This window comes from Canis lupus, chromosome 1, assembly GCF_011100685.1.
Source record: "Canis lupus familiaris isolate Mischka breed German Shepherd chromosome 1, alternate assembly UU_Cfam_GSD_1.0, whole genome shotgun sequence".
In the NCBI taxonomy this organism is placed as follows: domain Eukaryota; kingdom Metazoa; phylum Chordata; class Mammalia; order Carnivora; family Canidae; genus Canis; species Canis lupus.
Window position 1 is genome coordinate 118,063,365 of NC_049222.1, and position 15,098 is coordinate 118,078,462.

The following is a 15,098-nucleotide window of genomic DNA, read 5'->3' on the forward strand; positions in this document are numbered from 1 at the left end:
ACCTGCAGCCACCAGGGGACCTTGCCTTATTCTGAATTTTTTATTGGGCAAGGGACTGGCAGTTTCCAAAAGGAAGTCTCCAGGCTCCTTAATAAAGTGGCAGGATTGGAGCTGCCTCTGCCTCATCTGGCTCGGCTCCGCAGTCTGCTTTCAGCAACGTGGGCTGTGTCTTCGGCAGGGAGCCGATGGTCAATCACTTCTTTCTTCCTCGGAGAGCCCTGCGTGGCAACTCCACCTATAGAAGGGCCCTCTCCTCCTCGTCACAGTGCTCTTCAATGAAGAGTGTTACCTTCATTGTACTTTACCAAAACTGGAAACTATTTCTTTACCTTCTGTTTATCACCAGTTCCTGGTGACTGGGAGGTGCTGCTCAGGTCACAGGCTTGGTTTTATATTGTTCCAGTAAAAATTTTTTTGTTGTGCTTAATAATTAGGCATGCTTTCAGGTTAAACAAACAATTTCTTTTTTTTATTTGCCACCTCTCACCACTGCTTGGCCCAGAAACAGGGAGGAGGAAGCCACACTTAATTTACCAAAACAACGTTGTTAACTGTCTCTGGACTTTTATGAGTTTGATCACATGGTAATCATCTAAAGTACTGGGTTGCTGGGGCCCCTGGTGGCTCACTGGTTGAGCGTCTCCCTTTGGCTCAGGATGTGATCCCGGGGTCCTGGGATCAAGTCTCGCATAGGGCTCCTTGCGGAGAGCCTGCTTCTCCCTCTGCCTGTGTCTCTGCCTCTCTCTCTCTCTATGTCTCTCATGAGTAAATAAATGGGAATCTTTGAAAAAAATTTTTTTTTAAATACTATGTTGTTTCTGAGGAGCCCAAACACTAGGCCCAACGGGGCATATTAGTGTTCCTCAACTCCAGCGCCTTCCGGAAGATGCACTTGATGAGAGCTGGTAGCGTCTCTGTCTTGTTCACCATCATATTTTCTACAGACTGAGGAAGGCCCGACATGGAGCAGGTGCCCCATAAACGTAGTCAAGTGAAGGAATGAATGACAGACAGATAAGGGTGCAGGCACATGTCTGTATCACCGGACAGGTCTTCCTGAAGCCCTGCAGTGAGAGCCTTTTGGGGAGAGCTAGACTAGTGGGTTAGAGTACAGGAAACATTTAGAGCAGCTAAGTACTCGCTGATGTTTCCTGTTCCCTTGGGGACTCCGGTAGGTGCCCCCCAGGTTCAGCCTCTCCTCCCAGGATCCGAGTGCTCAGCCCTCAGTGATCCCGGCACCACACCCGGCTGCTGTTGGACAACATTCTCAAGGAGAAATGGGGGCTCCCGGATTCATTTGCTGTGGGCCTGGCCCTGCAGTGCTGCCCTTAGTCGTAGAGGCAAGGGGCGGGCGAGCCGAGGAAAGCGCTGGGCCCGGGCAGATTGCAGGCCGTGCCACGTGCCACGGGAGAAGCCAGAGGGGTGAAGGCGCAGACCGCGGGCCACACTCGACCCCTTGAGTGGCGGCAGTTGCCACTGCAGGAGGCCACACATGGAGCAGGGCAGGGCTCCGCTCTTCCCAGTGGCGGGGGGACCAATGGCATAGACAAGATGCAGAGGAAGAGACCTGTCAGCTGTCTGGGTGCAGACCACAGACCTCCCTCTCTCTAAGCAGAAAGGAATTTTCTTCGGGAAGGATCTCAGGTGTGTCACTCTTGGAATCCCCTGGGGCAGCCAGAGACGCCGAGGTGGAGGTTATGCCTGGATCACACCTGTGGAGACAGCACTGCCTCCGCCGCTGGCACAGACCCTGTGGCTCACACCCCCGGGCCCGGCCCGCACCCCTGGGCTGGGTCTCGCACCCCCGCCCCCTGCGCTCTGGGAGCTGGCACCTTCATGCCCTCGTCTTGACGCTGCAGCGTGGCAGCACTGTGCCCACGTGTGCATGTGAATAGGTCCTGTGCCTGGACCCCGGATGTGAGAAGGCCCCAGGAAAGCAAGTCTCTGCTTGCCTGGGGAAGGCACAGACCCCCCAAAAGAGTGATATGAACCCCAGACAGAAAAGACATAGTCCAGAATCTTCCTGAAGCCAAGTCTTTCCAGCCTCAGCCACACTATTCCTGTTCTCTGTTCCCTCAAAGCTCGCGTGGGTGCCTCCCTAGGGAGCCTGGCCTCCCCTCTGAGCTGCTGTCCCCAAGCCCCACACACTGGTTACTGACTTTTGAGGAAGCTGGTGTAAGAGAAGGAGCACTGGACCCAGAGCACCAGCAGAGATTCTGGTCCAGGTGTGGCCGCTGATGGGCTGTGTATCTTTGAGGAAGGCCTCTGGCCTCTCTGGGCTCTCTTAGAGTCCCCCCTTCTGAAGAGGGCATCAGAAAGCGACCTCATAGGCTTGTTTTATGACTCAAGTGTGATGATACGTGTGGAAACACTGTTGCAACCTCAGAACACGCTTCTTCTGATAGAAGTTATTGTCCATAACTAGGAATCTGATTTATGAGAGCAAAGAAGGGGGTCACCGGCATGAGCAGAGCTACGTGCCATTCCCAGCCCAGGGGCAGTGACTTGCATGTCAGAATGCAAATAAATTGGTGAAATTATTATATAGGCCACTTGAATCTGTTCTAATTTATTTCTTTTTTTTAATAAAGATTTTATTTATTTATTCATGAGAGACAGAGAGAGAGAGAGAGAGAGAGAGAGAGAGAGGCAGAGACACAGGCAGAGGGAGAAGCAGCCTCCCTGCAGCGAGCCCGACGTGGGACTCGATCCCGGGTCTCCAGGATCACGCCCTGGGCCTCAGGCAGTGCTAAACCACTGCACCACCCGGGCTGCCCTGTTCTAATTTATTTCTTAAATATCGTAAAAGGTAGAATTCAGAAACACCGATTCTTTATTAAGAGTGACAAATTGTTTACCAACTGTTTGTACTAATGATCTTGGTTTTAGGTGACTGAAAATTGTCCTGGCTGATTAAGTAAAAAAAGGGACGTTTGTTTGCTATGTAATTAAAGAGTCTTGTAGCTAAAGGGCAAAGTGGCTTCAGGAATGGCCAGATCAGGTGCTTAAACAAAGCTGTTAGTGTTTGGTCTCAGCTCTGTGTTTCTACACCAGCCTCCTTCTCACGCAGGCCCTCTCCAAGTGGTGGCAAAGGTGACTCCCAGAAGCTCCAGGATTATGTTTTACCAGCCTAACCACCCCGTGGAAAGAGTATGGTTCTTTCCAAACCATTCGAGAAGGGTCTAGAAATGATGACTCTGGATGGACGGATTTGGACAGGGACCCAAGTCTGGATGACATGTCCTCCCTTGCAGCTGGGCTGGAGCTAGCCTTTTGCCCCGCTCGCCATGCCTCATGGACTGACAGTGGAGGAGTGGTTGACTGGTGGAGAATTGGGAAGTTGTTACCAGAAGGAGGAGGAATGGATGCTGGTGGGCAAAACCCTAGGTTGCCATCTGGGAAATGGAGCCAGACCGGAGGTGAGGGCTGTTACATCCTAGGCCAGTTGAATATGGGCATTTCTCCAGTCTGAAGAGGAAGACCAGTTCTGCTTGGCACCTCCCACCCCAACTTGTATAATCCCTCTGCCACTTTACCTCTTGAGCCTCCATTGAGTTTTCTTGATCTTTTACCATTCTGGCGTTCCCCCTGCACTGGGAATGAACTCCTCACCTTGTCCCCAGCTAAGACCCTGTGGTCACTAGGGCCCATCCTACCTTTCCTTTTCTGGGTCAGACTTCAGGGTGCCTTCTCCCAGGGCTTGCTCAGTGTTTTGGGTAACTAAGTCCAGCCCGTTCCCAAGCAAATGGCTTTTGGGGATCAGCCCGAAATGGATTTTTACCAACTTATGGGAGAAGGTGCAGAGACAGGTACTTCTGCATTCGCGGGGTCCCCAAGGAGCCAAGAGCATTTGAACTTGAACTTGCTGTGGGTCAGGAAGAGGAAGGTCAAGAATTGAGCTCTCTGTCAGGCCACTCAGTCCTCTCTGTTTTCTCCAAAACTCCGAAACGTTTTCACACAAATCTAATTGACCTCCTGTCAATCTCAAGCTGTGATTATTCTTTCAGATTTTGTTCTGCTTTCATAACTCAGGAATCCCGTTTTATGTCTGCCCCTGATTAGTCCAGATGGACTTGCACATGGCTGGTTTTCTCATGTACCCCCATCCCACCCCACGCCTCCTCGGACATGCTCCTTGGTTGGTCAGTTTTCCCAAGTGAGGACCCACTTGAATGGTTATTCCCAGCCCTGCCTCACAAAACCTCTCTAGAATCCCTGGACACAGGAGCACCCAAGAGGAAAGTAGGGCCTCATGCTGCCCATCACGTCTACAGGCAGTGCCTCTGATCCTGTCTCTCAGTGTCCCATCCCCTGCCTCTGCACCACCTCTGCCTTCTTACCTCTTCTTTGTTTCAACCGCATAGATCCAAGGTGGCTCCGGTTTGCTCGGAAGCTGTTTGACACAGACACATGAATACATGACAGATTATGCTTTGCCCTCCCTGCAGGAACTGTATCTGGTCTTGGCCCTGGTTACGTGGCTCAGGGCCCACAGAGGCTGCATTTTCATCCTCAGGATCCCAGTGTCTTATTCTCCTTTCACTGTCATTGTCAATCTACTCTTCTCCAGGCCCAAGATTTTGTAGCCTCCAGCCACCATTTCTTCTTGGTCTGTGTGCACTTTCTGTATAAACCACACAGTGAGGGGAGAAGCCCCTGTTAGCTGCATTTAATTGAATCATCTTACCTTTATACTTTTTTTTTATATTTTATTTACTTATTCTTGAGAGACACAGAGAGAGAGAGTCAGAGACACAGGCAGAGGGAAAAGCAGGCTCCCTGAGGGAAGCCTGATACAGGCCTTGATCCCAGGACCTGGGATCACGACCTGAACCAAAGGCAGATGGTCAATGACTGAGCCACCCAGGTGCCCCTTACCTTTACACTTCTGTTGAATGTTCATGACAATCTGGATTTGGTGAAGGTGAAGAATGTGGAGATGGGCTACTCCTATACCCCTGGAGTCCTAGAGAGGCAGTCTGCCCCCATGACACCCCAACACGGTCCATGCATATGTACATCAGGTTACTCTGTGGGTCTCCGGCCTCATCTGGACCCTTTTTCCTGTTGGCAGGTAATGTGCGCCTGGCCTGTTCCCTCCCATTTGTCGCCTGGTATCTGCTGCAGGGCTGGACTCAGGAGCTCCTGTGTTGCCAGCTGTTTTACAGGAAGAGCTGGATTTACGCCATCACTTTGGAGAGTAGCCTGATGGTTTTGCTGAAACGGAAAATGCACATTCCATGCCTCTCAGTGGTTCCCTCCTTTGAGGAAACTTCCACACGTGTACACAGAGACATGGCCTGGGATGCTCAAAGCAGCATTGTTATGCTGGTGAAACTAGGAGATGATCTAAATGGTTATAGCTAGTAGAACAGAAAAGAATATAAGATAGCATTTAAATAGGATGGCAAATATACAGCAGACAAGAGAAACAAATGAGAGCCGTAAGCTTCAGGGATGGGTGTCAAGGGCGTGGTTATCAAAGATGTGATTTGGGTGGAAAACGAGTTCCAGGATGACTTGTACTATGTGATATTTTTGGGCATTTAAAAAACAAAACAAAGAGATACTAAACCGTGTTTGTGTACTCAGGTACCAAGTACATTTTGTGGACGTGTCCATGGACCAGAAAAATACACTTAAATTTCAAAATAATGCTGCTTTTGGTGAAAAAGAGAGGAAATTCAGTGAGGGAGAAACATAATGGGAACATCAACTTAAAAAAATCTGAGGAAATAGTGGGGCACCTGGCTGGCTCAGTTGGTGGAGCATGCGGCTCTTGATCTCTGGGTTGTGACTTCAAGCCCCACACTGGGTATAGAGGTGGCTTAAAAATAAATTTTTTTTAAAATCTGAAGAAATATAACTGTTAATAAGCATTCACTGTTCATGATGGTTATATGCATATTTGTTATGTTTTTAAGTCTCCCTACTTAAACTTTGACTCAGATTTTTAAAATAATTGAAGGAAAGACTGGCTGCTACTGTGAGCATTTGAGAAATGATATATCTTTCTGTTGTAAGTGACTGAAAACCCAGTTCCAACTGACTTAAGCTAAGAAGGAGAATTTTTGGCTTTCAGATCTGAGCAGCTCCAGAGTATGTCTGCTTAGGATTTCAGATGCGTGGACTCAGTTTCTTGGTGTGCTGCCTGCCTTTAAGTCGACTTCACCATCTCTCCTCGAAGTGGTCCCCGTAGCCAGCATTCTCCAGGATCAGTTCAGCAGAAGAGGGGTTCATTCTCCTAAATGGTTAAAAGAAAAGGACTGGGCTAGCTTTGCTTGGCCTGGATTGAGTCTCATGACCAGATCACTGTGGTCACAGGGGAGCTGTGCTGATGGCTCTGGTCCTGCCCCAGAGCATAAAGTGGGGAGTGAAGTCAGCTCCACCAGGCATCACAGTGGAGGAGGAGGGGGGAAGGATGGGGCATTGTCACCAGCAGTGAAGGGGTGCTGCCGAGAAGGCCAAAGGAACAAATGCCCACCTCAGATTGTTGGGTCAGTTTTGAAAAGGGATTGCAGAGCATGTTGTGATGAAATCGTAGTTTTCAAGTCCACCAAACAGCTTGATTTTTCCCCACCTGCCTCTTACCACTCTGCATCCTGCCCCGGTAGTGGGACTTCCTCATGGGAGTGATACTGTAAATGCCAGAACGAGGCACTCAGTAGGCTTCCCGTAAGCCGTCAACTCCCCACCCAAGTCGGGGTGGGGGCCTAGCCTCTGCCGAGTGAGCCAGTAGCATCTCAGGTATTTTGTAAGTAGGATGGAGTAGATGAATTGAAAGTGCCGGTTTGATATAATTTTCTCTTTGCCAGATAATATTTGTTTAATGTAACACAAACTATGGACAATGAGCAATTTATTGTTGTTTTTGTCAAAAAGTCATGTCTTCAAAGATAGTGAAGTTCTCCCTGGGGGTAGGGTTTCTTGAGCACAGCTTAAAGAGAAAGCTTTCCCCTAAGTTTACATAAACCAAGGGACCTGTCTTCACATCAGGGTTTCAATGGAAGCTTGCCCTCATTAACTTGAAAACCAGAGAGGGCTGAGGAGATTTAGCTAATGGTATCTTCAAACCTTTCTTTTTCCTCCTAAGATCATGCCCTAGGAACCGTTCATTTCCCAGGAGGTGCAACAGGAGTTGCATTGAATATATGAACTAGACATTATTGAGTACTCTAGAGACAAAATTAGGGCTTTTACTGGGGCTTCATGAAGACCTCCTTCCAAAATAAAGCACACCAAGTATGCTCATAACTTTTGCCTCCCATAAGCTTTCTTTGATCTTTGCTGACAAAAATCAAATGTACAGTTTTTTCAGGATGCCATAGGGCCAATATAATTAGCACTGAGATTTCTAAGGTCACAAGCCCTACCTATATTTTGGATTAACAAACCATCCCCTAGAGGTAGATGAAATAATCCTCCTCCATGAAACAAGAAGAAAAACTCCAGTTCAAAGAATCTTTGGAACAAGATTCTTGACTCACATAAAGTGATGAATCCACCACTCTATAGAGCAACTCTATCTTACCCATCAAAACCAGTTTGTTGCTGTTTATCTCATGACAGGGTAGTTCTGGTTTTTACGCCTCCTAGTTCAAACATCAAAAAGCTTTGCATTTGACCAGACAAACTTTAAACTCACATCTCTAAAAGTTTAAGTGGCATTAAACTTTATGAAATTTTGAGTCACTAAATGCTGATACACCAGACGGCATAATATTTTATATACACGCAGTTGCATCCAGCAGAACAAGCAGTGGTTCTCTCATGACACTAGATCAGCAATTCTCAAACTTGTTCATCATAGGACCCCTTTATACTGTTAAAAATTACTAAGGACCCCGAAGAGCTTTTTAGATTTTTATGACTTATCAAATTAAAACAAAACAAAATTAAAACAAAAAGATTTAAACATGTATTTATTTAAAAATAATAATCAGAAAACCATTGCATGTTAATATAAAAAACATATTTAATGAAAATAACTATATTTTCAAAAATACTAATGAGAAGAATGGCATTGTTTTATACTTTTGCAGACCTCTTTAGACCTCTAGCTAAATAGAAGGCAGCTATATTCTCATAGCTGCTTTGCATAGTCTGTTGTAATAGCACATGTCAGGTAGCTTCTGAAAAACTCCACTGTGCAATCATTCATGCAAGAATGTGAGTGAAAAAAAGCAATTAGCATCTTAATATCATTATGAAAATAGTCTTGACCCCTCAGATCCCAGAAAAGGTTTCTGGGACCTAGGGGTCTACAGACCACATTTTGAAAAGTGCTTCCTAGGGGCACCTGGGCGCAGTCAGTTAAGTGTTGGACTCTTGACTTTGGCTCAGGTCATAATCTCAGGGTCCTGGGATCAAGCCCCACAGAGGACTCTGCACTGAGCAGGCAGTCTGCTTGGGATTCTCTCTCTCCCTCTCCCTCTGCCTCTCCCCTGTCCCCTGCTTGAGCTTTCTCCCTCTCTCTCTGTCTCTGCCTAAAATAAATAAATAAAATCTTTAAAAAGAAGGAAAGAAGGAAAAAAAAAGAAGGAAAGAAGGAAAGAAGGAAGGAAGGAAGGAAGGAAGGAAGGAAGGAAGGAAGGGTGCTCTCTAGGACTCACGTCATTAGTTGAATGCCATCTGGAGTGCCAAGGAAGAAAGGGAGGGAGGAACCAACTAAGGAACACTTAACACATTAAAATATCTAAAATAACCACTAAACTAATAAAAACAGAGCATATGATTTCCAATTCAGTAATATCAGAAATGAAAAGAAACAAAAACAACTTAATCCCAAAGGAAGACAAGACGAAAGAAAAAGAAATTTTTTTTCCCTTAAATGTATGTGTTCACTGTGATAATTCGTCTGGCTGCTACAGTTATTATTAGGCCATTTGTAGTATGCATAGACTTCAGTGTGTGGATATACTTCTGTGGAAGTGTTTAAGATGACAGAAATAAATCCAAGCATATTGGAAATTATTATTATATAAATATAAACGAATAAAATGATATAGTTGAAAGACAAATACTGTTGAATTGTCATACCAAATTACAAAACCTCCAGCCACTGGATGTTATTGTTTATAAAAGATGCATCTGAAGCCTACAGATATAGAAAGTTGGAAAGTTAAAGGACGTACCAGGCAAATACTAACCAAAATAATAAGTTGGCCTGGTTATATTAATATCAGACAACATAATTTTTAAGGCAAAAGGAACAATGAACATTTCATTCCACCAGAAAGACAGAACTACGAGGAGAAATGGACAAGATCACTATCACAGGAGGAGTGTGTAACACACCTCTCCATGTAACTGTTAGATCAGATAGACCAAAAGTAAATAAAGGTTCTAAAGATTTGAACATCACAGATTAACAACTTTGATCTAAGGTGTACAGAGACCTGTACCCGATGGTTGCAGAATCTATGTTCTTTTCACACCTGGAATGTTAGGATCACTATATTCCTGGTCAAAAAAGCAATTCTCAACAAATTTCAAAGAGCTGGAGCTGGAACCACTCAAACTGTATTCTCTGACCGCAGTGCCATTTAGTTAGAACAGAGTAACAAAAGAATCAAGAAAAAAATTGTATGCTTGAAAATAAAAGAAAATTTCTAAACTTGAGTCAAAGAAAAAACAATCATATGGAAATTAGAGTCATTTAGAACTTAAAATAATGAAAATTATGCAAATCCAAACTTGTAGTATCCCACTGAAGCTGTCCTTTGAGGGGGATTTATAGCCTTCCATGCTTATGGTAGCAAAGAACAAAGGCTTAAAAAAAGTTGGAAAAGGAGCAATTGAAAAGACAAAAAAGTAAAAGGAAAAAAACAACCCAACATTAATGAAATGGAGGGCAATGGATAAATGCCAGAGAAAGCCTTTGGCTTTTGAAAAGACCAAGTTAACAGACCTCTGGCAAGATTGATGATGGAAAAAAAGACACAAATACCAAATGTTGGGGATTGAAAATAGGACACAACCACTAAAAACTATCCTGACCCAAGTTTCTTCACACTAGCACTGACTTTTCCCTCAAGGACTGTTTCTCTTCTTGCCTGTTTCATACACCTGAGCCAGCAACTGCTTTGGTTGGGGGGCTGGTCATGTGGGCTCACGTGGTAGGATCCTGTCTGGCTCTACCGACACTTGCCTATGCTGGATGTTCAGATCTAATTTGTGGATCCCCCCTTGCAACTCCTTGCCTCTGAATCAAGGCCAAGGATAGAGCAAACAGCTCTGCAGGGGTTGAAGGAATGCTATCATCTTATGAATACTGAATGGAGAAAGAATTTCCAGGATCAGAGGGCTGTGGCTTACCACAAATAAGGAAATTTCATAACCCCCAGGAAACAAAACAAAAACATCCAGTAGATGAGTTGGATTTTTTTTTAAAGATTTTATTTATTCATGAGAGACAGAGAGAGAGAGAAGTGAGCACATAAGTGGAGGGAGGGGCAGAGGGAGAAGCGGACCCCTGCTGAGTAGAGTGAGTCTGGATGGGGGTCTCAATCCCAGCACCCCACGATCATGACCTGAGCCAAAGGCTCAGACTTAACAGACTGATCCAGGCACCCCTGGATGAGTTGGATTTGAGATATCCACTGCTCTCCTTTGCCTCAAAGGCTAGGCACAGGAGAAGTTGCCCCAGTTCTGTTTCATGATTTCCCCTTTTTGAGCCCTCCTCCCCCAAAATATAACACCAAATTGGCAAATGTAGTCTCCTGTGAAGGTGACATCAGCCAACACCTAAGCTCACATCTTCTCTCTCTGTAGCCAGCTCTCCAGCTCTTCTCTTGCAGAACCCTGCCAGTGAGGCACCCCAGCTCTGCAGACTCTGCAGCCTTTTGTCAAAGGACTCCTCAGCGCACAGCTGAGGAGAAGAAATAGAAAATCAAGGGGTTGATGCAAGCGCTGAGAGCACTGAGCAACACCGCACACACTTGCCAGGATTCACTATCTTTCTTCAAGAACCTCAACACAAGAAACACATTGTAGGGCCCAAAGCAGACCAGGAAATTGAAGAGTCACAGTGGCCAGCTTCACAGCTCTCCAGTGCTTCCTCATTCCCACTTGGGGCCTGGAGAGCATGATATGCACAAAGCGCCACTAGCAGAAGATGGTGACCACCATGGGGATGAGGAAGGGGACAAGACACAGCTCTAGCTGCACAGGGAGCAACACGGCCAGCTGCTCTGTGGTGAAGTTCTCATAGCAGACAGGGAGGCCTTCGGCAATGGTAAGTAGTGGACGATGGTCACAATGCTGCAATTTCCAAATGACAAGAGGCAGAAGAACAGAGAGGCAGTGACTCCATACACAGGCTTGCGGGACAGCTTGTACTGCACGGGGACAGCCACACTGCCGTAGCGCTTGATGCTGATGCCCGCCAGGAGCCACGTGCTGCAGTAGATGCTGCTGTAGAAGCCATAAGCAGTGAAGGCACAGAGGACATCCGCCAAGGGCCAGCGGAAGCCATATGCAGTGTCAATCTTGAAGGGCAGCAGCAGCAGGAGGAGGAGGAGGTCCACCAGCATCGGGCTGAGCAGCAGGATGTGGACAGGTGCAGGGTGGGGCTGGCGGACCCGTCCCATGAAGGCCCGCAGGGCCAGGAGGTTGGCAGGGAGACCAATGAGGAACTATATTATGTAGACAGAATAACTCGGCTATTGGGATTTTTGGTCATCCTTCCTGAAGAGACCAAAGATGAAGTCAGAATCCTCTCTGACCATGGGTTTGCCAGCCCCAAACCAAAGTGAATCCATTCTCGGCTTCATTGCATCACCCCTTCCTGCCTTTCTGAGTGGTTATGGCTAACCCCTCGAACTGAGTACCCTTCTGCTTCCTGTGTGTCATGGAGAAAGAAGACCTCCTTGCTTCCCAACCAATTATTCTGAAAGGAAGGAAGGAAGAAAAGAAAAGAAAGGAAGAAAAGGAAGGAGGGAAGGAGGGAAGGAAGGAAGGAGGAGGGAAAGGTCTCCTAAGCATTTTGATATCTTGGAAGCCCCCACAGGAGAAGTTCTGAGGTCTCCCAAGGCCCCACTTTGTGAGGGCAATGACATCCTCTAGCTTGCTCACCCCTGTGTCCCTAGGACCTAGAACTGTGCCTGATGCATAGTAGGTGCTCAGCACCAACTGTTGTTAAATGAATGACTATATGAACGGAGGGAAGGAAACAGCTGCTTCATCACCAAGAGGGACTAAGCCTGAGACTGTGTCTGAGTTTCTCCAAATTTTACTCAGCCTGCTTGTGGCTCCCTACTTCCTCCCTCCTGCTCACCCTCCCTCCTGCTCACCATCCCTCCCACCCTCCCTTTTTCCCTCCCTCCCACTCATCCTCCCTCCCACTCATCCTCCCTTCCTCCCTCTCTAAATTTTGGGGGAGTAGTAAAGGAAGGAGCCTGAGCTGAGCCAGGTCACCAGGGCCCCAGCCTGGCCATGCCTCAGCTCAGTCGTGTGACTCTGGGAAGATCATGTAGGTCTTCCCAGCAGCAGCTTGTTTCCCTCCATACCACAGATAACCACGATTTCTCCCAAAGTACCACAGTTCCCAGTCTGCTGACCACTAATTCACCCTTTCTCATCGCCTGAAGTAAGCGCATAAATGTGAAATTCATATTGATCAAGAGTAACTTTTATTTTTATTTTTTTAATCTGTCTTATTTAATTTTTTTATTTTTTTATAATAAATTTATTTTTTATTGGTGTTCAATTTACCAACATACAGAATAACACCCAGTGCTCATCCCGTCAAGTGCCCCCCTCAGTGCCCATTCCTGTTATTTACCTTTGAAAGGTAGACATTTAAAATAAAACTTGGGGCGGGAAGATAAATAAATAAATAAATAAATAAATAAATAAATAAATAAATAAATAAATAAAATAAAATAAAATAAAACTTGAGTCCTCAACCTGTTACTGCTAATGTATTACTGGTAGGCCGTCTGTAAATCTCATTCCCAGATTGGGGAATCTCAGGTAGAGGGCCAGGTGAACAGGGAGATTGCCATCTAGTTGGGACTGAGCGCACCATTCGTGTTTCCTGCCCCTCTCACCTGCACCGGGCCCCCCCCCCAGCACAGGCTTCCCACTGACTCGTGCCGGCCCCTTTCCCATCTCCGTGACCTCTTGCCTCAACTCTTTGGAGAGTAAACTCCATACTCCGCTCCATAAACCTCATAAGTTTATCTATACTCCCTCCCTCCTCTCATCCCCTCTCTAGACTTGTGATCCCAATGGCCTCTTCCCTGAGCACAGCAAAGTTGGGTGTCTTGCCTTTTCCTGGAGACAGTTGGATGGCTTTTCCAATTCGTCCGGTCTCAGGTGCAAGGGGAACCTTGTCTAACTGGACCACCTTATTCTCTTCCACAAACACGAAGCTTTTATGCCTGGAAGAGTCATCTGGTCAGAGAGAGGAAGGTCAGTAGTTGAGCTTTTCCCAAGGCAGCTTGACCCTCTGGCTCCTCCACCAAATTCTGCTCCCACCAAACTATTTCTTATTTCCCCCAAATCCAGATCACAACTGCTCTTTTGGGCTCCCTCCTTCTGCATTTCAAATAATCCATTCTGTTTTCTTTTCTATGGGCAATGATTCCAAACAAGTCTGCACACGCATCCAGTTCCTTCTCCCTCTGCTCTTTCTGCACTTGTTCCTTCCCCATCTTTTCTCTTCAGGCTCCTGACCTAATCAGTTTCCTGTTCTCTTTCTAGGAGGCTCCTCTGAAACTCATGAGTGTCTAATGCGTCGCCTGACTTCCTCTGGCCCTTCTTATAAATGCTTTTCCTTGAACTTGGACTATCCCGAACTTGGACTGTGTTGCTGCCAGGCAGATCGGGTTCCAGGACTTGTCTTTCCTCAGGGAATGTGTGTGTCTTGCCACTGGCCGCCTGACCCGGCCAACAGAGACCTTCGTCCTTTCCCCTGGGACCCCAGGAGAGTGACTCTCAGCCCAGTTTCTCCTTCAGAAAGGATCTCTTACTGCTCGTTCCCCATGTTGGTGGTTGGGTGATCTCTCTATATTCCTGTAGACTGCCCTTCCCTACCCCACACTGTACCTGTCCTGTAGTGGGCACCTGGGACGAAAGCAACATAATTATCTTTTGTTCTCTACCAAGTTAATTTGTACTATTTTGCTGTCCCCATTGGATTGAGCAACAGGAACTTCCGGAATGGTAAAGGCTGCCACAAAAAGCTGCTCTCATTGTAAAATGTGAAGGAAAGGTTCTCTTTTCTCCATCCCCATCTGCAACCATGCGGAGCCGATTCCCCAGTCAGGAACAGAGCTGCGCAATCTATTAGCAGGTGCTGGGACCATGCGCACTGTCCAGGGCCTCAGGAGTCTCTCTGTTAGCTGTTCTTCCTGGGATGACCCCACTCCTTCCCATGGGCGTGTGGGTTGAGTCTACGTAAGTTCGGCCCTTCTGCAAGTGACTTTTTGAAATTCGTCCTTAGGGAAAAAACCAACATAGTTCCTTGCATGTCACGGGTGCCTGCATACCTATGGAGTAAAAGGAAAAGAGTTGGGGGTACCTGGAGGAGCTTGCGAGCCACTGATGCAAGCAAAGAGGAGGTCCGAACCTGCACTTTTGGCTTTTTATTTCCATTCTGCTACCCAAGCCAGCAGAATTGGGCCGTCCTCGGTGCTGAGGTCCCGGGGTCACCAAGGTAGAAAGGGGAGCACAGATTAAGCTGTTTTACAGAACCAGCAGCTTTGTGGACCTCACGCACAGCAGCAGCATGGGAACATCCCAGCTTTACCTCCGCTAAGGGATGCTCAGGGTCACACTGATGGCGTATGTGGGCTTCCCTCCACAATGCCTCACCTCTCACCATCACCGCACTCCCTGCTCATCAGACACCCAAGCACCTAGACACTGCCCTAGGTGCTGGGGACATGAATGAACGAGACAGACAGTACACAAAGAAACCAGCGGGGAAGTTCAAGTAAAGGAGGGAAGCAAAAAGGGAAATCTGGAGAGAGACTAGCATGGGGCTTTTTTGAGAGAGAGGCCTGGGCTAAGCAGGGATGTTTGAACCGAATGCAAGGAGCCAGCCATGTGAAGAGCGTCGCAGGTAGAGGGGACGACAAGCACCAGGGCCC

General features: G+C 47.0%; 1 long non-coding RNA gene and 1 pseudogene across 1 annotated transcript in view; one reads left to right on the forward strand and one right to left on the reverse strand.

The window, feature by feature from the left end:
* The window catches only part of LOC111090545, a 47,514-nt gene extending 39,604 nt beyond the window's left edge, over positions 1-7,910 (forward strand). The window contains exon 3 of the long non-coding RNA XR_005354759.1: positions 6,083-7,910. This is a non-coding gene — a long non-coding RNA (uncharacterized LOC111090545). The remainder of the gene's footprint in view (positions 1-6,082) is intronic.
* A 2,443-nt stretch (positions 7,911-10,353) lies between these two features.
* On the reverse strand, positions 10,354-14,830 carry LOC119875929 (annotated as a pseudogene).
* Between the last annotated feature and the right edge of the window lie 268 nt (positions 14,831-15,098).